Below are 22,755 nucleotides of genomic sequence, written 5' to 3'. Positions count from 1 at the left end.
GATTGCCAGGTGGCTCTGGAGTAGCTTCCTGACGTGCTGCTTTCTGACAGGTCTGCTCAGGGCTAACAGCTCTGGCAGAGAGGATGAGCAGGTAACAGGGCCAGCAATTGCTGCTGCAATAAGGCTTGCCTGGGCTTGTCAGTCAGAGCTCCTGGAGGACAGTGTTAGGATGGTAGTTAACTGTCTTCTCCTTCCTTCTGTCAAACAACAAAACATTCATGGGGGGTGATGTGGCAGGAAGCATCATACCTGTTGTTCCCAGCTGCATCTACCTTGAGAAGTTTGGGCTCTGCCAGCAGGGTTAAACTGGCTGAGCTCCTGTTGCAGGGGTAAGTGTCTGTGTTGCATGGTGTTCATGGTTATCTGGAAGTTAGAACAGCTTCCCTTAGAATAAGTTGCCTTTATCCTAGAATATTAGCATATCAGTGATGTCTTTTTTCCATGTACCTGTATACTAAAAACTGCATCTTAGATGGAGCAGATTGCCTGTCCAAGCCTGTGGCCTAACTCCCTCTAGTTGCTGTGCTCTGCCTGAAAACCATTTGCATCTTCTGCTTGGCATCCTGAGTCCTACCAGTGGTTGTTTGCATAACCCATGCAGGGACAAGCAAACAGCCAAACTGAGAGTTGCCACAATTCTTTTTTTTTTTTTTTTTTAGTTGCTCTTTCCTGTTTCTTTCTCTGCCTGCTTTGATACAGAGCTCTCCCTCACACTCTCAGCTGAGCTCTGTTTATGGGTTCCTCCAAGTTCCTGTCACTGTGGGTCGGAGCATGCCCTGTGACCAAAATCCAGCTGGCATGCTGCTGTAGGCATCTCTTGGATCTAGTTAAATGTGCACGATGCCAAGCCTTGATGGGAAGAGGAAAAGAATGGCTTTCTGGTATTTGCACATAGTTACAAACTGTAATCACAGACTCGTGACTGCAAACAGAAAGCTGTATCGCTGGCTTCGTCATGACTTCACTGTTGCTGTCCTGGCTGTTTGCTAAAGCTGTTCCTTAATTCTTTTCCAGGCTTTTGCAAAGTCTGCATCCACCCAAACTTAGTGGGCACAAAGATTTTGGCTGGACTCCAGGCTGGGGTTTGTTTTTTCATTTCTTTACCAGTCATTGCTTTCTGCCTCAGAGTGGTCTTGCTTCAAGTATCTGTAAATGGAGCTGTAAATGCAACGTGGTCTTGGGGGATCACAAGGACAAACCCCGTGTTCTTGTGACCCTCATGAGTCCAAACAGCAGTAAGAACTCCACACAAACACAGTAGCTGCAGATCTCTGCTGGTGTTAGCAGTGCTTTGGGAATGTTAATCCTGCTGTGACCCTGGTATGTGCTGCTGTTGGGTCAGCTAACCCAGCTATGAATGGCAGTGTCATGGTGGGGAAACTTGCTGACAAATGCTAACATAGTGCATGGCTGTAATGCAGATTTTTAGAAGAATAAACCTGCTTGCACATGTTGGGATTGGCTTTGTTGAAATCTGCTAACGACCAGAGCTTTAAACCCAGTGCTGTCAAAGCTTGCAGGGACCATGCAGAGGAATTACAGAAGGGCAATGCTGCTGAAATGCCTGGAAGGTGGGTGCAGTTGGGTTTGGTGCAGGGACCTAATATGTGGTGCAAGGGGCACTCTCTTCTGCTTGGAGCTGGGTCTTCTCAGTCAGTGCTCCAGAAAGGGACCTTCTAAAATCACTTGACCCAGGGAATGGGGAATTAAGAAAGACAGGGAATGGAGAGTGGAAAGGAAGTGGCATTTAGGTATACTGCCCTTGAGTGCCAGAGAGCTTGGGGTTCTTCTGAGGTTTGTGTGAGTCATTCATCTTTGGCATTTGGCCATTTGAAATGAGAAGCCTTTCAGGGGCTTTGGTGGCAAGCTGAGACTTCTCACGTTGTGCCAATTTTCAGCTAATTCGTCCTCTTCCGTTTCCTTCCCCTCCTCACCCTTCCCATGAGCGCAGGTTTGTGACAGGATATCCACTTCATTCAAGGGAATGGGGGAAATATTTGCCTGTAGCATGGCCATTTGCCAAGGTTGCTTTGTTCTCCTTGTCGCTGAAAGGAACGACCCAAGGAAACCCTCGGAGCTGAAGCTGGCATGTGACTTGGAGTGGATTTCCTGCAGCTCTGGAAGTGAAACGTATGACGTGGGGATTTTTTTTTTTTTCTTTTCCTTTTCTTTTTAAATCCCATAAATGCAAGGAAAAAGAGGACCTGGGTGGGTTAGACAGGTTGGGTCTGAAATCCTCTCTTTGATGGGAAATTGCTGTGTCACACCCGTGCAAGTTGTGCCTTGTCAAGGTTAATATCGGTCTTGGGTTTTTTAGTTGAATTAAATGGCTGAGCTTGCAACAGGCCTGATTTTTCTTTTTAGTAGAGTTCAGTTGTGTGGTGAAGATTATGCTTGCCCCTGCACCATTCAGTGTGTAGCTAGAGGCTCTGCTTGGTGACACCCAAGCGCTGCCATGATTGCAAAAGGCCTTTCTGTCACAAATTCAGAGCTGTAATGATAATGGCAAGCAAAGTAGTGAATTGCAGTGCCTGGGGTTTAACTCCTTGGTGTGGTGCAAGCAGTGATGTCCAGAGTGCTGGGGTGCTGGGATGTATAGAGAGGGTGAGACAGCTCTTCCTCAGTGTGATGGGCTGACACCTGGGCCGGTGCTCTGACGCTTTGCTCTGCCCACTGTGCCCAGTAAGATGGAAGATTTGACTCCTGTTTGTCATAGCAGATCAGGTGGCATTTGTCTGCATGCCTGCTGGATTGTGGTGGGATCATTACATCACTGCCCAAGACCCTCAGAAAGCTCCGGGAGTGTCACAGACATCTGATTCACTGTTGGCCATAGAAAGAGCAGATGCTGTTTCAAGTCTCATCCAGTATCTAAAGCACAAAATCCTATTTGTATCCTATGCAAGGGGACTCGAGGGTTTCTTTTTTCAACCCATGATTTAGCCAAGGACTTCCTGAACAAACTTAGCAAATCAACAAGGCTTTGGCATACTGAAAAGGGTCTTACTATAGCTCTTCTATAGTATTTTTTTTTAATTTTTAGTACTGCAGGGCCTAGGATACCTGGCCATGGAACAGGTCCCAGATTTGTACAGCTCCTAGCACGCTCTGGAGAGCCCGTCCCAACAAGCTTGTGGTCCTAGCTGATGGAGCTGTGCTTGTAAAACTCTGGGTGTAAAAACCAGCCTGCAAGCTGTCTAAAGCACAGACAAGTATTCTTTTGTCTGGCCTCTCCCTTTCAATTTTAAACTGGCCCAGGAACTCCTAAGAATATTTAAATACCTTGTGCAGTGAACCTGTATTGATACTACTTGCTACAACTCAAACAACCCATAGAATGTACAGTTGGGAACATTTGTTTGCTCTGGATGGTAGGAATGTCCTCTTGAAAATGTGCTATGCTTTGGTAAGTATGAATAGAGGGTTTTTCCACCCCCCTCTTCAGGTTTCTGAAGGCCAAAGTCTTGAAACAGCTTGGAAAGGCTGCTGAAGCTGCGCTGATAAGATACGCAGCAAAAGTGCTTGAGAGCCTGATGTAGGAACAGAAATGCCTAAGCTGTTTGCTTTCCCCTTAACAGTGTGAAAAATTAATATGTCTTATTAAGGAGCCTGGGGAATTGTGTGCTCACAGTTAGGGCTGCACTGAGATATTACTCCTGGCTTGTGTTATCCCTGGAGCTGGCAGCTGAAACGCTTGGTTTGGAGTTACTGGGTAGGAGAGCGGAGCTGATTTGGACCCTGCAGAGCCTCAGTTGTTGCAGTTTCACTTCTGGCAGTCTCCCTCTGGCTCTGAGCTTGCTGTAGAGATGGAATAACTGCTTCATACAGCAAGTCCCATGGTGTTTGGAGATGACTTTTTTTTTCCTATGCAGTTAATTCCTTATTTTCTTCCCCCACCACTTTGTTGTCAGCCTGTTCTTCAGCCCAGGAGACACATTGTCAAATGATTTCCATAGCAGGTCTGTGCACCTCTTAAAACAGTGTGTTGGGGAGCTTTTGGAGAGGCTGGGATCATATGCCATCGTCTCAGGTCAGGGAGGATGCTGCTCTACCGCCTCTATTTTACACCAGTGCTGCTTTTTGTCTGAAATGCATGAGTGTTACCTCAGGCCATGGGGATCCCACTCTGCACACCCTGGGCTGCTCTGACATCCGTGAGCCATCTTCAGGGAGGCACTTCCAGTGAAGGCCAGTTGGACATATTTCATCAGACTGTGGTGCCATGAGAATGACAGTGCTGATTATTGTTTAAATGCTTGGGTTTTAACTTCTGAAGTAGATGACATACCTGTGCTATGCCCCCACCCTGGGCACATGCCATCCCATATGCCTGCCCTTCTTTCAGCAGTGGTCTTTATTTCAGTGGTGTGTACTTACCCAGAACTCTTATCTCCACTAAATCAGAGGTTTCTTAAGCACTTATGTTTTCTGTAGCACTCCCCTTATCTCTGTTCCTTCCCAGAACTGGGCAGTGGGAGCAGGGAAGCAGGAGGGGCTGAGCAAAGCTATAAGTGCCTGTTTGCCCTGCAGTGTGTGGGGTACAGCAGCAGCAAGGCTGAGAGCAATAAGAGCACCTGTAGGACAGTTGGGTTTTCCCAAATTGCTGGGCAGTTGGGGGTTCTGCAAGGCAATTTATTTCTTTTTAGGGTCTGAGGCAGTAGGATCTGTAGTATGTTAAGGCAGCACAGAACTGCAGTCTCTCATGTGGATGGCAGGTCATAGAGAGGGACTGAAAACTGGCTTGAAGGTGTCTGTCAGGTGTATCTGTGGTCTTGTCTCTGCTCTCCTTCCCCTTGTCCTTCTTCCCAACCACCAGAATAAGGATGCTGTGACCCTGGGAAGTGCTTTCAGGGATTCCAGCCAAACCAGGCTGTGCAACCCCACACACTGCTGTGCCTTTTGGTCTCATGTGATATTGTCTGTAGGACAGTGTGGCTGGTGTCCTGCCCAGCTCATGAAACCACTGTTCTGTATGAGTTTTGTGGCTCCTTCCATGTTTTATTGCCCTTCCCAACAGTAAGCATTCAGCCAGCAGTGGTTTCACAGCGTGAAGTTCACCTCATGGTAGCTGCCAGGCTCTGGACCAACCCTGTGTGTGTGTGTGCAAAGGGGTGTCTGCAGGTGTGCGTGTGCTATTGTCCTTTAGTGGCTGAACCTGCAGGAAAATCTGTGAGTTTGTGGCTGCTCCTTACAGGGACATCTTGCTGGCTTGTTGACCCTTTAAAATGGAGAGTGCCAAGTCTGAGCTCTACTCCCCAACAGGTTCCTATGGTTCCCACGTGGGACTTTGCCATCCTTAATGAAGGGCAGCAACTCCACAGCTCACCCCACCTTTGCCCTATTCTGTAGCCAGACCTGAAGGTGTCTGTGGGGCATGGTATCAAGAATTGCATTTCCATGTGCTGTTTTGGGGAAAACCTGTGCAACATGGGAGCACCTGGATGAGATATGGTGCCTGCTGTGGTGTGAGCAGCTGTGTGGATGTGCATATCCTTCACATAATGTGAAAATAGCTGTACAGCACTGTAGGTCCTGCTCAGTTTATAAAGCATCTGACCTTTCTTTTGCTAAGGCTTTCAACAAGTCAATTTACAGTTTTGGCAGGGACCACCCAGAGCCTGGCTTTGTGGCCAGGGGAGAAGGAAGGGAGGGAACTCTTCAAAGAGCAGAGGAGACAAAATTACTACTGTGGCCTGTATATTGATTTCATGAACCGTGAGGCTCCGAGTCAGATGCCAGTCTGCTTTGCTGTGATCTTGGCAGAATGTGACCCCTGTCCCTCAGCAGCAAAGGAATGGAGGTGATCACGTTTCCCCAGGCAGATCCGATTTCTGGAGGCTGTCAGGGCGCCGTACCCTGTGCCTGGGAACGGTGCTGGGAGGCATCGCAGGGGAGGTTTTGGCTGTGCCTGGTAGACAAACCATCTAGTACAAACACCCACGTCAACAGCTTTGGAGGCGAGTGCCAGGCTGGATTGCTTGTAGCTATCCTGTTTGCATGAATGGCTTTGCCTCCCCTCCTTTGAAGATGATGACTCTCCTTTTGAAAATAGGAGGTCAAGAATCTGGTATCAGACATGTTGAAAGACACTATTTACAAATGTTTATCATGGAAAATATTTATAAAGCTCCCCTTGGGAGCAGGGCTGTACAGTACAGTGGCCTCCCTTGGACTGAAGTACAGCTGTCTAACAGCTCTTGGGCCAAACCTGCTCAGGTTAGCATGAATCCTGCTGAGATCCTGCTTCTTCCCAATAGCCACTTATTGCAGACCCCGTGGTGTTTATGTTGCTGTTACACACGGTACTGTACTCAATGCTAAATTGCACTTGCAAGGACCCTGCCTCTAGAATAACTGTGTGTTTAGCAAAGGGTGGATAGAAGTTATATGGCTGCTCTCTGCAGCTGCTCTAAAGGTGTTTTGGGATATTTATATCACATCATTAAAAGCTTCTTGTTGATCTCAGGATGTGCTACTGCCACCTCCCAAGTACCAGCCCTGTGTCCTTGGTTCTTCCTCTGAGGAGCAGCACAGGTTCTGGTGATGATCAGCAGTGGTGCAGGGTAATGTGCACCTCCCCACCTTGTGATTATGTGCTCCCCTTTCACTGTCCCTGCCTGAACAAACTGCAGAGCAAATCCCAGAGCCTGATGGAGATGAGCTCCCCGTGCCTGCAGTGCTGGTGGTTCCACACCTCTCCAGTGAGGACATGTGCTGGGTGTTCCAGGCATGCTGAGTTTGTAATCCTGTACTTACACTGTATCCATAACTCGTATGTGACTTCCGGTCCTTTTTACTTGTGTTGAGGGGTAGTAAATCCTCCCAGTGATGCTATTTTTTGGGCAGGGAGTGGGGTTAAGGGCTTGGATTTCTGCAGTGGTGAGACTGATCAGTTATCCTGTGCGTACGCCACCAGGAAGAGGGAAACATGAGATGGCTGCTGTGCAGGCTGGGAAGTCATCTTTGGTGCCGGCATTGGAAAGGCTTTGGGGTTTATTTTCCCCACATCTCACGTCAGCAGTGAGTACTGGTGCAGTCCAGTGTCCCCAGGGCCAGGACAGGATGTGAGCGTGTCTGTGGCGTGGCTGCCCAGGGTCAGGTTGCTGAAAGGGAGAGGGGCTGACAGGTGCATGACCAGGGCTGTGGCACAGCTCCCCAAGCTCTGCGAATAGAAGCCGCCCGGATTTGAAACTGGGTCAGAGGCATGACCCAAAATGCACCGATGGGCTGGAGAAGTTCTGGGCTGTGCCGCTTCCTCCCATCCTTGGCTGCTGCATTAGCCAGAGATTCGGTGTTGGAAACGTGAGCAGGTGGATTAGTGCTGCTGCTGGCTCGATGCTGACTGAGCGGGAGCGCTCACAGTGATGTTTGCAGTTGGGTGTGCCAGAACCTTTCTAACCAGGATAGCTGGAGTTGTGTTGAAAGCATCAGTCCTCGGTGAAGTGAAGCTGTTGCAGTTGGGCTGGCCTACTCTGTCAGCAGCAAGACCTGCTTTGGGCAGCACAGAACCTCCAAGGCAGCCCTGGGGCAGGTCAGAGAGAAGTGTGGCTCTACGGCGAGTGAAGTAAAGCCACTGCAGATGTCTGAGCCACGGGAGCCACTGGGGCTCGAGAGCAGAGTGACTGCACGTGTCCGCAGCGTGCTCTGTCTTAGTGTGTTGTTTATTTGATGTGCTGTTTGTTCTGGCACGGCTCGGTCTCATGCTGAGATAGATAACGCTGGAGAACAGCATGAGCTAACTCTGCTTCTCAAAAAGAAACATCTTGCGTTTGCCAGAAGCATCTTTTCTTCCGGTGCCTGGTACATGGCAACCAAGGATTCAGGGAGGGAGGGGAGTCTCTTTGCCTGTCCCCAAGGTAGGGGAGGTGGCACAGTTAATTTCTGGAAGTGTCTTTGATGTTCATGGTAGGCACACCAAACCCAGACAAAGGCTTTAGTCTTCACTAACCCCCCAGCTATGGAGGACAGAGTGCACTGGATGGGGCACCTGGAAAGGCTTTGGCTCTGCCTTCTCTCTTCCCTTTTATCTGCTACTGGTCCTTCGAGGGGTATCCAGTGCTTTCTGCAGACTCTGCTACACATCCAGCAGTGACAGCCAGCACACAGGATATGGCCATGGTGGGGACAGCCAGCAGCCTTCCCCAGGGGGACTGCCTTGTGTCCCACCACATAGCGAGCCATTAATTTCCTGTTATTGGTTACAATAACACAGCGCCTGTTTCAAAACAACCCACATTAGTCCTCCCTCCGAAAGAATTCGAACCTGTCATGAAAGTTAGAGGAGAAACATTTTCCCAGACATCTCATCCAAAGTGGAGCGTTTCTGTTCTCCTCAGCTGCTCGCACTTCTGGGAAAAGCAGTCAGTGCCTCCAGAGCAGGGATTTCCTGAAGGTTGGGGGCAAGCGCTGTCCTGGGGAGTGCTTATCTGGCAGGACCTTCTGTAGCCTTTGCATCAGGAATGAAGGCAGGGTTGAGCAGCCTGGCATCAGCTTGAAGTTGTGATTGAGCCATGATGAAGGGCACAGGTCTGTCAGCAACTACTGTATAGCCCTCCTACATCATCAATGATGGCTTCAGACCTTGGAGTGCACTCAGGGTGCAGAAAGTAATGGTGTAACAGTGGAAGGAGAAGAATAGGAGTCTTCTCATCTGGAAGGCTTAGTGTGAGGGTCTGGCCTGGACAAAGCAGTATTTGCTTGCAAGCATGTGTGCCAGTTGTCATTCCTTGTGTTCATGTCAACCCAGGCTGAAAGAGCTTGTCCCAGGGACAGCTTGAAGCTGAAGAGTGAAGGTGGTTCACTTGCCATCCTGGGGGGAGAGGAACATGTCAGCATCACTCAGGGTGTACCAGCTGAAAAGATGTGGGATGGAGAGGAAAAAATTCCCTGATACTTCAGTGGCTGATCGAAACCATACTGAAGATCTCTGCCTGGAGGAGTTGCTGCATTTCATTAAATAAAAACAGCTTCTCTTCATCCTCCTGGAGTCGACCTGCCAGAGGCAGACAGAAAACATGTTGTTGATATCACACTCACAATATGATCTTATCAGCCCCTGCCTCTGAACAGTGACCGGGTTTAATTGACTCGTTCCTCGGGTTGATTTGAGAAGGCTCCTCTTCCCCAGAAATGAGTTTTCCAGATGCTTACTTTAAAGGGAAGGAAAAAAAATAGGGATTTTCTTTGGCCACCTTTTCAGCTTCCAGCTGTTAAGTACTGGAAATGTGTTCTTCATTATGTCCAAGAGAGAAATGTTTCTTTCTTCCGATTGGGGAGGCAATAAATATTTCAAAACATAATATGCTGTAGACAAGCGAGTTAGGATAGTTAGGATCATTTGTTCTCTGTGCAGCAGGACTGGTGGCTGCTGTGTGATGGACGGGGCAGGGAGTCACTGTGGTCTTGCCTTAATACATCAGCTGTCCCCAGGCTGTGCAGAGTCACTTTGCTGGGTTATAGATTCAACAGTCAAGTGTCTGGTTCTGCCTTCAAAACCAAACCCCAACACAGAAATCATCAGCAGTCTTTAACAGCCCCTTTGTGTTAACCTTCCAGCACTGCCACTTCCAGCCAACATGCTGCTGCCTTCACAGCACATCTCCAGCCTACGAGTCCCTTCTCCTTATCTGACCCCAGAGCAGTGAGTTCTGGATTGAGCCTGATGAGCCAGCAGTGGGGCTATTTTGGATTAAGAGGAGGAGGGGTGAATTCCAGTTTCGTGGAGTATTCCCTCTTCTGCCAGTGTTGGCTTTGCTCCTAGCAAGGATGCTCCAGCTTGCTTCCAGTGATCTTGGCCAGCCTGACCAGGGCTTTTCCACAAATCCCAGATTTGCAGGATACCACATAGTACTTATTCCATCTAATTTTAGGCAATTAAGTTGCCAAAATTTGACACATAGTTTCCCTCTTTGATCAAGAAGGTGCATGGAGTTAGAGCAGATAAATTTGGGCAACGGCAAGAGTTTGTCTGTAGTTGCTGCATCCAGCTTGGGCCCCCAAGAGGTGGTGATGCCAGGGACAGCAGTGACAGCATCTGGATCTGATGGGAGCTTCTTGGAAAAGGCAGAGATAGAGAAAGGGAGCTTTCATTGGTGGTAATATCAAGCCATGATCTAAATCAGCTCATGAAAGTGGTGTCGTAATCAGGGTGTGCTCCTGAAGGAGCCCTTGGAGCAGAACTCAGGGAACTGAGGTGACTGAAAGAGAGCAGAGCTGGGAAATGGAACTGAAATGTTTCTTGGACAGGAAAGGAAGGAGTAGCCCAGCAGGTGGGAAGGTGGTTAAGCCACAGAGCTGCTGTCTCTGCTGTGGTCCCTGAGTCTTCTGGGGACTTCAGGAGACACAGGTACCCATGTGGGAATGCTGGGCAAGTGATCAACAGTTTGTGTTGTAGCTGCCACTTCTGCAAAGGCTAGCTTGAAGCTTAGATCAGCTGTTGTGCTCTCTCCTGCCTATGTACCTTTAAAAATATACATCCTTTTTGCTTCTCACATATTCTGTGGTAACACCCTGAAGCTAATGGGAAAGGCAGGATGGGACTTTTCAGATGTTCTAGACCTCCATTCCCAATATGGGAAATGCTTTAAAATATCTTTCGCCCACAAAGATTGCAGCATATTTTTCCCTTTAAAATAATGTTTAATAAGATTTTTTAGAAAGAATTAAAATACCAGTAGAAGCAGGAGGGCATAAGCCAAACATTAAGAAAACACCCTTGAGGATAAAATGAGTTTCTGAGCAATTTAGTCTTGAACTCTGTGGGAATGAGACTAAATCTGTGAAGTCTTCCCGGATATCCCTACATAATTTGGAGCCCTAAAAATAGCCTAAAACTTGAGTAGCCTGGATGACCTCGAAGCTGCTTTTCAAGAGACTTGCAGTGTAGTCAGAGTAGGTGAACACCCTGCAGCACATCTACGTTTCAGGAACCCCCGATGAGTCAGTTGGGGGATTGCTAATTGGTTACTGGTCTTCGTTAGCATCAGGCTTTGATGGATTGGGCTCCCGGGTTTGCCTCTGCAAAGAGCAAAGAGTGGTGGGGGACAGTGGCCTCTTTTGGAAATGTGAAGCGAGTCTAAAGGGCCCAATTAAGCCAGTCCCAGGGAGGGCTGTTTCACAGAGGGCTGCAGCCCTCGCTGCTGCCGGCTGTGCTGGCAGGGAGCCCACTCCAGTGATTTATTCCTGGGCTCCAGAGCTGACCCACTGGGGCTGAGCAGCTTAGCAGAGGAGATGCAAGGGTATGCAAAAAGGTACTTACAAGGCAGCTCTGGTTTGAAACAAAGCAGCCAATTTCCTTTCACCACAGACAAGCCTTATCTCGGGAGATTACGTTTGTCTCGAATGGAGCCTCTGGTGTCATAACCAGACTCTTCCTGGGCAGATAGAGAGAGGCTTGTGCAAAAATCCCACAGCGGCAGCCTGGGCTCTGGTGTGACCGTAGCTCATGAGCCCTGGACTGTGTGGGATGACCTGGAACCAGGCAGTTTGGGGCTTTTTGATTTGGTATTTTGTGGTTTTGGTGCCTTTTGCTACATCTCACCAATGCCTGGCTGCTGTTAGGGGTCTGTGCCCCTGCAGACATGTACGTCTTGCTGTGCTGTTGGGAGAGGGATGCCTGCCACCTGGGATTTGTCTTGCTGGTGTGACGGGCATGGGGATTTCTCCCAGTTGTCATGAATGGATGTTGTCCATGGGAAGGGTCTTCTCTGGGACGTAGTCTCCTCAACCAGACAGAGAAAGTTTCCTCCAGCTCCTCAGAAACACTTCTTAGTGCACTCTCACAGATACAACAGCAGGAATCAACTGCTACACAGTTGTTGTCCAAAAAGGTCGCAACGTGGATTGCAGATAGGCTGCTTAATCCATCATACCCAAGAGTGGACCATATTTTATGCTCTTGGCACAAACATAGCTGAGATGCGTTTGCCTCTTGTCCTTCTCCTGTGATCCCAGTGGATGCTGCCTAGCTTGGGATTAGTGATGGGCTGCAGGTAGGTTGGTCTGGTTTGACCAGCGCTTAAGGCATGGGGGAAGTCTTGTAGTTACCCTGTCCTCATCAGCCAGGGGAGGTTGCTTCTCCTCATTGCTGCAAGCAAAATGCCATCCTGCCTCCACAAGTGTACTGAGTAGCCAGACTGACGAAGAGTTTGCACTGGGTGTTTATATATACTTCTTTTTTTTTTAGCTCATTCATATTGTTCTGTGATGCTCAATGTTCTTTTTGAAGCTGGGGCAGGAAGAGGCTGGAGATAAGACAACAATAAAAGGCTGGAGTAAACCCTGCAAGCAGAGATAATGCACTTCAGAGAATACGGGTGAACTGGAAGACTGGGAAGTTCAAGGAAACTTGAACTTTTGTCCAGTCAGGGTGATTACTTTTCCCACCAACTGCTCTGCATAGCCAACTTGGTTTGTGATGTACCTGAGACAGCTTTTAATTTAACTTGGACTACCTGTTAGATACAAGTTCATTATGTTCAGAGCTGTATGACATCATGTGTATTACTTCACTGCATTTTTTTTTAATTATATTAATCTATTTAAAGAATTTTTCTCTTAATACCTGGCCTAAATCAAAAGGTTTCTCATGTACCCTCCTCAGCTTTTCCTCCCCTGCATTCTTATTCCACGAACCCATTATGTGATGTCTGACACTTCTGCAATGAGGAGAAATTAATCACTGTGCATTTTGCCTTGATTGTCTACCTTCCCACCCCAGCTTGTTGGGAAGTCAGCATTGTATCATTAGGGATTTCTTCACCCTATGGAGAGAGGTCCCCTTCCTGTCTGCATTGCAGGTTTGTCTCTAACTCCCTGGCTTTGGGAGGTGTTGAAGGCAGAGTGATGACAGGGAGATAGTGAGCTACAGAACTGGTTGCAGGGTCACACTGGCTTAAACTGGGGGTTTAAGACACATTCAAACAAAAATCCTTTCTTGAGGCATGTTTTTGAAAATTTCTGAGTGTTACATCTCTCAGGACCTTGATTCTCGGGTTGAACCTGAAGTGAGAACCAAGGCAGACTCTTTTCTGACTGTGCCAGTTTCTTTACTTGCCTTGAAATGCCTCCAAGGGTTCTACATTGGTAGGCTCCCCATCTTTATTGGGGTGTAATTTACTCACCAACAGTGTTTGTTGAGCTTAGATATCAGCAGTACAATGTAGGTGCCACATACTCTGTCATGCAGAGATTTACCTCAACACTCCCCAGTCTTCAGCAGCCCACGCTGCTTTCGTACAGAAATTGTACAGAAATTGAGGTCTGGGCTGTGCTGCTTTTTAATTGTGGAGCAGAAGAAATGAAGTGGTATGAAAGGTCAGACCAGATTTTTTTTTTCAGTGAGGAGCTGTTTGGAGGAAGTTGAGGAATTTTGGCCCAATGCACGCTGAAATTCCTGCTTGGTTGTGTGGGAGCTTCTGCTCGGGGGAGGCAGCTCCACTCACAAATCCATTGAGGCTTTGCCTGCCCTCTTATTTATAAGGACACGAATGATTTGCATCTTTCAGGCTGTGGTGTGGTGGCTTGCAGGAGTGGGAGTTGGAGGAGCTGTGCAGAAAGAGCCCCTGTGCCTCCTTCCAGGAAGGCTCACGGGGAGGGGGCTGTGGCATGGGCAGAGCCTGGAGGAGCCAAGCACATCAGAGGCTCTGAGTGGGCTCTGCTGTGCTGGACCTTGGGCCTGTGCTTTCTCACAGCTGTGCCCATACATCTGGATCTGGAATGTGCCAGGGTTTAATGACTTAGTTTCATCACTATCGCTGCCAAAGTCACGGATTCCTTCTATATGTTTTAAAAGCAAACAATCCGTGACTGTGGACACTGTTCTCTGCATCTCAGCACACACTGCAGCTGGTGAACAGTTAACCAAATTAACTGAGAGCTGTTCAATTATTCTTGGAGGAAATGAGAAAGATGAGCAGCAATGCCAAGCTATGACTGACAAACTCTTGGTGAAATCCTTGGTGGTGATGTCACTGGCTGGTAGAGGGATGAACATGGACTTTTAATGGGATTGTTTCTTTTTCTTGTGCTCAAGGTCATAGTTTCTCCTCCATTAGGCTGCACGTTGATAAACAGGAGGTACCAGGCAGGGCTGTCGTTGCTGAAAGTATTGCAGCTCTTGATTTCGAGCCCATTCTCTCTCTGTCCCAGGAGCTGATGCCCAGAGAGGCCTTACAGACCATATCTACAGCTGCTGGGACAGTTTGGCGGTAGGAAGGGCCTGAACTGAGCTCTCCTCCCAGCTGTCCTAATGCTTGCTGTGCAGGGATGGCCAGTCACTGGGGAAGAGGGACAGGTTTTTCTCTGAAGTTGCACCTTCTCCCCACGCCACAGCGAGAAGTAATGGATAGGTGGGGTTTTTCAGCCATGTCAGGAGAGGTTGTGGCAGTGCCATCCTCTCCTTCATTCATGTCTGCTGTCTGTTCGAATCTTCACAAAGCAGCCAGTTGATGCCCTTGAAATACAGGTGTTACATTGTTCCCAGAGCAAAGGCAGCGCTGGGGTAAGCCACTCTCCAGGGATGTTGTCCATGTGAACGGGGGCATTGGAGAATGACCCAGGTGGATGCAGAGTGAAGTGGATTTAAAAGGTTGATTTGCAGAGCAGTGCCATGCTGGAGCTTTCTGTGAGGCACAGCCCTTCATCCTGGGCACAGGGACTGGTCATCTCCTTCCAGGACAGAGACGTTTTCCTTGTCTAAAATTTGCCATGGCAGGATAGGGCACTCCAAGGAGACTTTTCTTTCTCTTTCAAAGGCTATCTGGCATTAAAAATTGAGTCAGTTATTTCCCATTAGTTACAAAAAACCCCCCACCTACTCTCCTGGTGTGTGAAGTGACAGCTCCCTGAAGAGACTGTTGCTCCTTGCTGTCTCAAATAACTGCAGTTGCGTGAAATCCCTCAAGTCAGGCTTTTTCTTAAAAATTTCAGATTTAGGATACAAGCACACCAGTTAGTATTAGCCAGCAGGAACTCCCTGGTTTTTCTATTTATAGGAAAGCACATTTTTTTTCTGTATGTTTTGGGATTACTAAGAGTTTTTACTGGTATAGTTTTCATTATGCTAAAATTAGTCTCAAACTCCTGTTAGTTCAAGGGAGAAGAATTAAGGCAATGGACCCAAGGGCCTTGGAAAAATCAGCCTTGAGAACAGTGAGGGGTTTTGTTTTTTTTTTTCTCCTCAAAACCATCATCAAGTAGGTGACTGGATATATTTAACTGACTGAATTTGAATGACTTCTAGTTAAACTCCTGTAGAATATCAAGTGTTCCTGGGCCACCTGCTCATTGCTCACCTATCTACTGAGAGCTGCTTGCAGACACTTTGGCTGGAAGACCCTGGTATGAACTGCCACTAATCCTGCCAACTAATTATCGATGCAGATACTTTCCCAGAACACCCAACTCCCAAAAAAACATTCCCAGAAGCTTCTTAGGAGTATTTAACCATTTAACCAATTGACACCTCAAGGTAAATAGTCTGAGAATCTGAAATCCTTGAAGCGCCAGGAAGTTTTAAGGCCCTTTTTACAGCCACCTCTGTGCTGGGCTTCTGCTGGTGTTTACAAGAGGATTAAAGCAACTGGGAAGGGTGGGAGTCCTTTTGGTGTCCTTTCAATGTTCTCTAGCCTCAGTCAGCTCCCAGGCTGGGCTGGCCTTGGGGGCCAAGTGATTGTACCCCTTTATGGGGTGCCCAAGGCTGTCCTCATTGTGGTGACAGGAAACTCACCTTATCCCTTCCCTGAGGCTGTGCTGGCTCAAGTTTGGGCTAAAAGACAAATGTTTAAGTCTTGTCTTTGAGTTACTTTATACTTCGCCCAGCAACCTAGAAAGTTGCTGAGGTCATCTCAGCCAAGTGCAGGGAGTCTCCTAATGCACAGTGAGAGCCTGGTGTGGGCAAACTCCTTATCTGTAAGTGACTGAAGCCTCATCCCAAGGAATTCCAGCCATCCCCTTCTGTCCTGACCCATTTTGCTCTGCAGGAATGCCTCTGGTGACATGTGCCCGCCTTGAGCACGGCTGGCTGCGGTGACACCTGAGTTTCAGCGTAGGCTCGTGTTTGAGTGTGTACAGGTTGGTGTCTGAGCATCCCTGAACGCTGCCCCTGTAGCTCTGTGGCACTTACTGTTTGCATCTCCAGGCAGGCAGGGATTTAACAGGATGCTCCTCAAACCCCATGTCCTGCCCATGCTCCTCTGTGCCTCTCCTCTGTGCCAGCTGGCTGAACCTGCTGCGAATCAGGCTCTTGCTGTTGCTTTGTTGGAGGTCATTTCTAAAACTTGGCAGTCCAAACCTTCAATTCAGTACTGTGCAGGCCACAAGTGATGGCACTGCTCTGCCCAGCCTTGTGCCAAGTGCCACAGATTTGGTCCCCCAAGGATTTTTGGCCGGAGGTGTGTCTGGCACTGGCAGGGAAGGACAGCTCGCACAGGAGGATGCTGTGAAGATAAAGCAGTGCTGTGTGTGAGATCAGTGAACGAGCCAAATCCTTCTCAGAAGTGGTGTTTAAATAAAAAATCCTTTGTGGAAAATGCTCCATCAGCTGTTCATCTAAGCCAGTCTGCTTAGGAAGGGAACAGGCGCTGTTTAGAAAATAGCATCATAAAGCACTGGTTTGCTGTTGCTGCTTGTTATGACACTGGGCAGGTTTCATGCTGGCTGGTAGTTCTGAATCTGTTTTTTCCTGGAGAGTGTTTTCTTTGATGTCTCTCAGTAAAACTCTAGAGTTTTGAGAGAAAAAATTTGAAAACAGGTTGGTGCAAAGCTGAGTCCTTTTCCTGTGCCCCGAGTTTCAGTGCTTGTCTCTCCCCAGCCCTGCAGAGATGTTTAATAGCTGCCTCTTTGCAGCTCTGTCACCTCCCCAGGGGCTCTGGTCTCTGCTGGGCTCTGGCTCTGTGACCCCTGTCCTCAACTGGGCAGGGGCTGGCTGTCACCTCCTTGAGCAGCTCTGGGCAGCCAGGGCACTGCTTCCCCCAAGCCTCTGCCTTGTCCCAGACTTTCTGGAGGAAGAGAAGAGCTAACCCACCTGCTTACAGGCAGTTCTGGTTTCTCAGAGGTGTGGGGCACCTTGAAGGGTTTCAGAGCACGGGGGTGGTGAGTTGCAATGGACACTGCAGACAGCAAAAGGGATGGGTGGTTGTTTCCAAAGCTTGGCAATCAAAATCTTGGGTTACAAGCATGGGGAACCTTCTCATTCAGAACCCTGTAACCCTGCATGAGTAACTTGGGAAAAGATTGGTTTTAGGTGCTGTGAGCAAAATGGGGGCAAAGTATGTTTTGGTACCACACCCCTCTTTTTCAAACACTGACTTTTGTGCCTTTTGTGTGTGTGTGTGTGTATGTGGGGTTTGTTTGCTCTCAGGGACTTGAGTATTTTATAAAAAATGACTGGATAAAAAGCCATGCCTGCTTGGAGAGGAAGCACCCTTTTTTTAACTGCCTAGTAGTGTTAAAGTAGTTCTTGTGTGAATGGAAATAAAAGGTAGGCACACATTTGCCCGTAGCTAAATGTGAGAGATTTTAATAAAGGATTCTGATGGATGGGCTGGGGAGAAATAAATCTGCTGTAGGACAGCAGAAGCTCAGCAGGGGGACAGTCAGTTGTTAATGAGTAAATCCATTGCTTCCAGGAGAATAAATGATTACAGGCAAAGGATGCAAAAAGGGCAGATCACTGACCTAGAGAAATTCAAAGTGAGTCAGAAGCTCTCTGCCTTTCCAGGGCTTTTCCACCTTCCACATACTTGTTTGTGGGGATAAAAAGTGCACAGAGAGACTTGATCTCTTGTTAGCTTTAGCTTCTGCCACTGGTGTGGTGCCAGCTCTGCTGGGTGTTTCCAAGCCTGACGAGAGCTCGTGGCAGCTGAGCAGCCTCTTGCTCGAATGCTGGTGACCAGGCTATGGGCAGAGGTGACCTGTGCTCCCAGAGAGCTGCTTCTCCCTGCTGCTGTGGACTGATAACCCCATCCAGGCTCTGACACCTGCCACATCTTGCAGGTGGGCTTGCAGCTGCAGTGCTGGACCAAGACAGTTCTTGGGGGAGGGATGGACTTGGGAGGGAGCAAAATCATTTGATCACTTTTGGAAATGGGTAAAAGCACTCCTCCACGCTTTCCATGGTGGTTCTTTTTCTGCTTTCCCTGCCTCTGGGTTTTTACAGATATCTGGAGCTGCTGTGCAGTGACCCAGACTGGGGTGCAGTGTACCCCAAAACGCTGCAGGTGCCTGCTGTATATGTCCTGAAACCCTTTTCTGTGTGTATCCAGGAGGCCTCACATAACCCAAAACAGTGGGATTTATTGCCCATGCACTGCCATTGAGCTGCACCTGCTCGGCAGGTCCGCCTGATCCTTCCAGGAAATCCCAAGCAGGAATAAGCAGCACTGGCAATGCTGTCCACACACACGCTCCATGGGGATATCCAGCAGCAGTTGGGAAGAGATGAACTGCTTTGTTTTCACATGGTGCTGTTTTCATAAGTCAACGCCAAAGGTAATAAATCTGTCCTATGGAAAATTAGTGAGTAGTTTGCTGTACAAACTACTCCTGTGTGCTCCAGGGCCAGGAGCAGAGCTCTGTGGAGCTCCCGGCCGGCACAGCCTGCTCATACCTTTTTGTCAGAGGACCAAAAAGGGCCCCTCTCATTGTTGATCAAAATGTAGTTGCCAATGTTGCAACAACATGAAGATTTGTTTGCTTATTGAATGTTATTGTATGGCTTTGTGATGCCTTGGAAGTACCAGTGAGACTTCACCAGAACTCCCTCACCAAAGGAACACAGGATATGGCTGGTCCAGCTTGTTGTTTTGTTCCCACATGTGCCTCCCAGAGCTGGAAAACTAAAATCACTTTCTCAAGGGAGGGAATAGAGGAGAAATGTTCAAGTTTTGCCATTGTGTGCTGCTTAGACAGGAGGATGGAAGGATGCATGGACAGAGAATGTGCTGCTCCAAAAGCAGCTGAGTTTTTCTTGTCTCTCTGAAATCTTTTACTCTTCATGTCTTTGACTGTCATACTGGGCAGCAATCAGAATTTTATTTTTATGGGATTTTGGTGCTTGATAAAACTGCCCACCATCCAAAGATGCAAAGGGATGGAGCGTGGGAGATGGAGGAAATGCCCTCATCTCCATCTTCCTCTCCTGGCTCCAGTGCTTTCTCCATCCTTCCAGGCAGTGATAGTCACTAAGGAAACTTGCTTCTAAACCACTAACAGCAACATTAACTAGATGTAGGGATGTTACTATTTTGAAAGAAATGTGGTTGCTAATTAAAATACTGTCAGAATTTCCTGGCTGAAAGCTCGTTTCATGAAATCCCAGGCGTTGGTCAAAGGTTGAGTTGTACCTGGCATGCTTTCAGAGGTGGGGAGAGCAAGGAATCTGTGTGCCTGGAGACAAGTGTGTGCATCAGATCTGGTGCTTTACCTCCTTTCTCCATGAAGAAGGGAAAAAAATTGCCAAAGCAGCTGGGAGCATAGAGGTTTTTATTCATCTGACTGATAATAGGAGCTAAATAAAGGCTTTGGAAAAAACCCCAACCATTTCTCTTGCAATATTGGTTGGGCAGAACTGTACTGGAACTAAACATGGAATGAAAAGTCTGGCTTTTCTGCCAGCTCTATTTTTAGAGCTACTTCTCCATCTTTGCATCTCTCTCTGAGATTTCTCAGCAGATGCACTTGAACCAGGCAATCTGCCGTTATTTTTTCCGGCAGGCTGTGATGTTCTGCAGGACAAGGATGTTGGATGAAGGGGCAGGAGACTCACCAGACTTGACAAAAATCCCCCTGAATACCAGATGCGGGTCCTGTTCCAGTTTTGGGTTCACTGCAGTCACAGACTGCTGAATATTTTCTGTGCTCTGTTAGGAATGACCCTAACCCTTCCATGCTGGAGGGGAGTGACTGTGCAGTGTTGGCTGGCTTCTTTGTGTCCCAAAATTGCAGTCATGACTGGAATAAAATTCAGCAGCAGTCCAACAGCACACAGCAGTGGTAGTGATGGGTTTGGGTATGGAGGGAGGAATTGCATTTGGCTTTGAGAGTGAATATGTGCACTGGGCTTCAGCTGAGCTGCTGCAGCTGATCCAGAAATAATCCAACAAGAACTGAGTTTTTTAGGTGTTTTTTTTTTTTTTTTTTTTTTTTGCTTCCCTGTGAAAAGCAGTAATAAAAGATGAAAGCAATGAAAGCATGCCATCCCTGGTCTGGGACATCTAACCCTGCCAGTGGGGTTGGACCTGGCCTTTCAGAGAGCTCCCAGCAAGCACGGACACAGTTCTCCCCAGTGCCCACTGTGTGTACGTGTCTCCCATGACTCAGAATGTACTGAAAGCATCTACATCATCTTCTTTCAGCTGGAGAGGGCCCCGATGGGTCAGGAGCCTGTGGCTGCCCGACCCTGCCCCTCCCTGCCCCCGGGGGGGCACTTCCAGCAGGACTTGCAACCACCAGCACTGAGTTCTTCTTCTGGCTGTTGTTTTCATTTTGTGAATCACTGAGCCCGGGGCTTGGTTTTGTGTCAGATTTCGGTGTTGCTTCAGTGTTTGTGCAAAAGCTGCACCAATTTGACTGCATGGTAAGCCATGCCCTCCAGAGGGAGGGGACTTCTGAGAACTAGAAGTGTGCAAGGAGTTTGGACTCAAGGACATTTCCTTCCAGCATAAAACTGGACATCAAGGAGGACCCCCCTCAGAAACTCCATGGGATTTATTGACTGTAAATTTGTAACTGGCATTGCAAAAAGAATTGCAGAAGAGAGGGATGCATGTCACATTTCTAAATTTGTGTTTGTGGTTGCTGTTCATTCAGAGCAGAGGCTCCCCCAGTGCCTGAGGCCAGAACATGTAAAGGCACTCTGGAACTGCAGGGAATTTTGTCCAGCTAAAGGCAGTGCTAGATTCCAGCAGGAACATTAATTTATTCCCTGGAGAATAAAGCTGGAGGAGGGTTTACAGTGGAGGGAAGGTGTAACTCCACAGGCTGGTGCTCAGCCCTGTTCCCATGCCAAGAGGCAGATGTTAAGCTGTGAGAACTGGTCCTGCAGAGAAAGCAGCTGCCTGAGCTGAAGCCTGTTGGGTTTCACTATCAAATAACAGCTTTGCTGAGAGCGTAAATGGGCAGAAAACACTACTCCTCCAAAAAAGCCTAGTCTTGTGTGCCTTGGAAACACATGGAGGTTGCAGAGGGGAATTAGGGCAGCATTTAGATCTGTTTTCTCTCAGTTTTTACTAACTTAAAAAAGGATGTTTGTTTCTCCTTTGATTGGGTTTGCAAGTCTTTTAGCATTAGGGAACTGTACTGGGTGGCCACTTTGGTTTCTCCACTCTGGATGGAACCAGTCCTTACCAGTGCAAACCCTGAGAGGTGACAAATCCCACTCTCCTGCCCATTCCCAGCTGGAGATGGCCTCTGACCTACTGTGCTTCATGTAGATTTCCCAGATGGATCTACTTCACTCCTCCCCGAGCATCTCTCTCAAGCCCCCTTAGCCTTCACCCAGGTGTGAATTCAGGTACCAACAGCCTGCAAAGAGAACCAGAGCATTTCCTGATAAGTGGAGGAGAGGCTGCCCCAGAACCAGAGGAGTGTTTGGCAGGAGCCTGAGAGGTTTTTGTCTGTATGTCCTGCTGAGGGGGTGACTGAGGTGGTGCCAGTCCACAGGACTGCACCATCCTCTTGCTCCATACCCACACACCAGCACTTGGACCCCTTGTCTGAATGACCATAACAAGATATGTGCTTTTTGGATGGCTTGGTAGATTTCAATGCCTCTTCCTTGTTTCTTCTGCCCTTTAAAAAATCTTTTTTGGATTGTCAGGGCTATTTTAGAGGCATGTTATTATTAATATTTGCCCTCTGGCTCAGCAGTGTGTGTGGCTGGGGCAGGGCTGAGGTGGTGGCTGCTGTTCTGGCCCTCCTGCAGCTGGTCATGGCTGGGATGGGCATGGAGCCATCCTTTTCCTCACCTTGCAGAACTGTACCTCTGGATACCTGTTAGTCTTTGGGGGGGGGGGGGTATGTGCTCATACAGCTCCAGCTCTGCATGAGGAAGGACTCCTGAGCTATAAATCTCTGCCTTTCAAGCACTAAACTCCCTTTTGGGTTGTTTTTGACGTTAGGAATTTTCTCTGATAAGAGAACTTTATTTGCCTTTAAATATCACTTTGTGACAGGATGATGGAGTGGGGATTCTTGGAGCAAGCTGGTGCCAGCCGGGGAAGGGAAATTCTGCTGGGGCTTTTGTTTCTCTCTAGCACTGACATTTTAGCTCTTTAAAGAGTACGTTTATTTTATACTTGGCAGGAGTGTGTGTGCACATGTCAGTGTCCAGACAAATGGGAGAAACCCAGTGTTGGATCTGTGCTGAAGCCAAGTGGGTCTCCTGCTCTCCCTTCCCTGTGGCATTTGGGGAAGAGGGAGCTGTGCTGAGGCTTTTCTGCAACCATGTTCAAAACACAGATTGTGTGGATGAAGCAGGGCTGCCAAGCGGAATGCCTTATAAAAAAGAAAAGAGGATTTAGTGATACTGTGTGCAAGGTGCAGTTGGATGTTCCCTGGCTGGCAGGTCAGTGTGTCACCTGTTACCTCAAGAACAGCCCAAAAGCCAAGTCCCCCAGAAGAGTGTCATAGCTGGTTTATAGTGCTGGCTGTTTAGGTCAAGGCTAAGTCTAAGGTGTCACCCAGCACAACCTGATTACAGCCCACAGCCACAAAGTCTGTGCTTTGTTTGCACGCAGTGGGAGCTGAGCTCCCTAA

At 48.2% G+C, this 22,755-nt stretch overlaps 1 protein-coding gene across 3 annotated transcripts in view; it reads left to right on the top strand.

The window, feature by feature from the left end:
• LAMA5 (laminin subunit alpha 5) overlaps positions 1 to 22,755 on the top strand; it is an 88,792-nt gene that overhangs the window by 15,613 nt on the left and 50,424 nt on the right. The window lies entirely within an intron of this gene.

Source organism: Chiroxiphia lanceolata, chromosome 17 (assembly GCF_009829145.1).
Source record: "Chiroxiphia lanceolata isolate bChiLan1 chromosome 17, bChiLan1.pri, whole genome shotgun sequence".
Taxonomy (NCBI): Eukaryota; Metazoa; Chordata; class Aves; order Passeriformes; family Pipridae; genus Chiroxiphia; species Chiroxiphia lanceolata.
The sequence above is the reverse complement of the archived record's forward strand: the minus strand, read 5'-3'. Positions and strand labels throughout refer to the sequence as shown.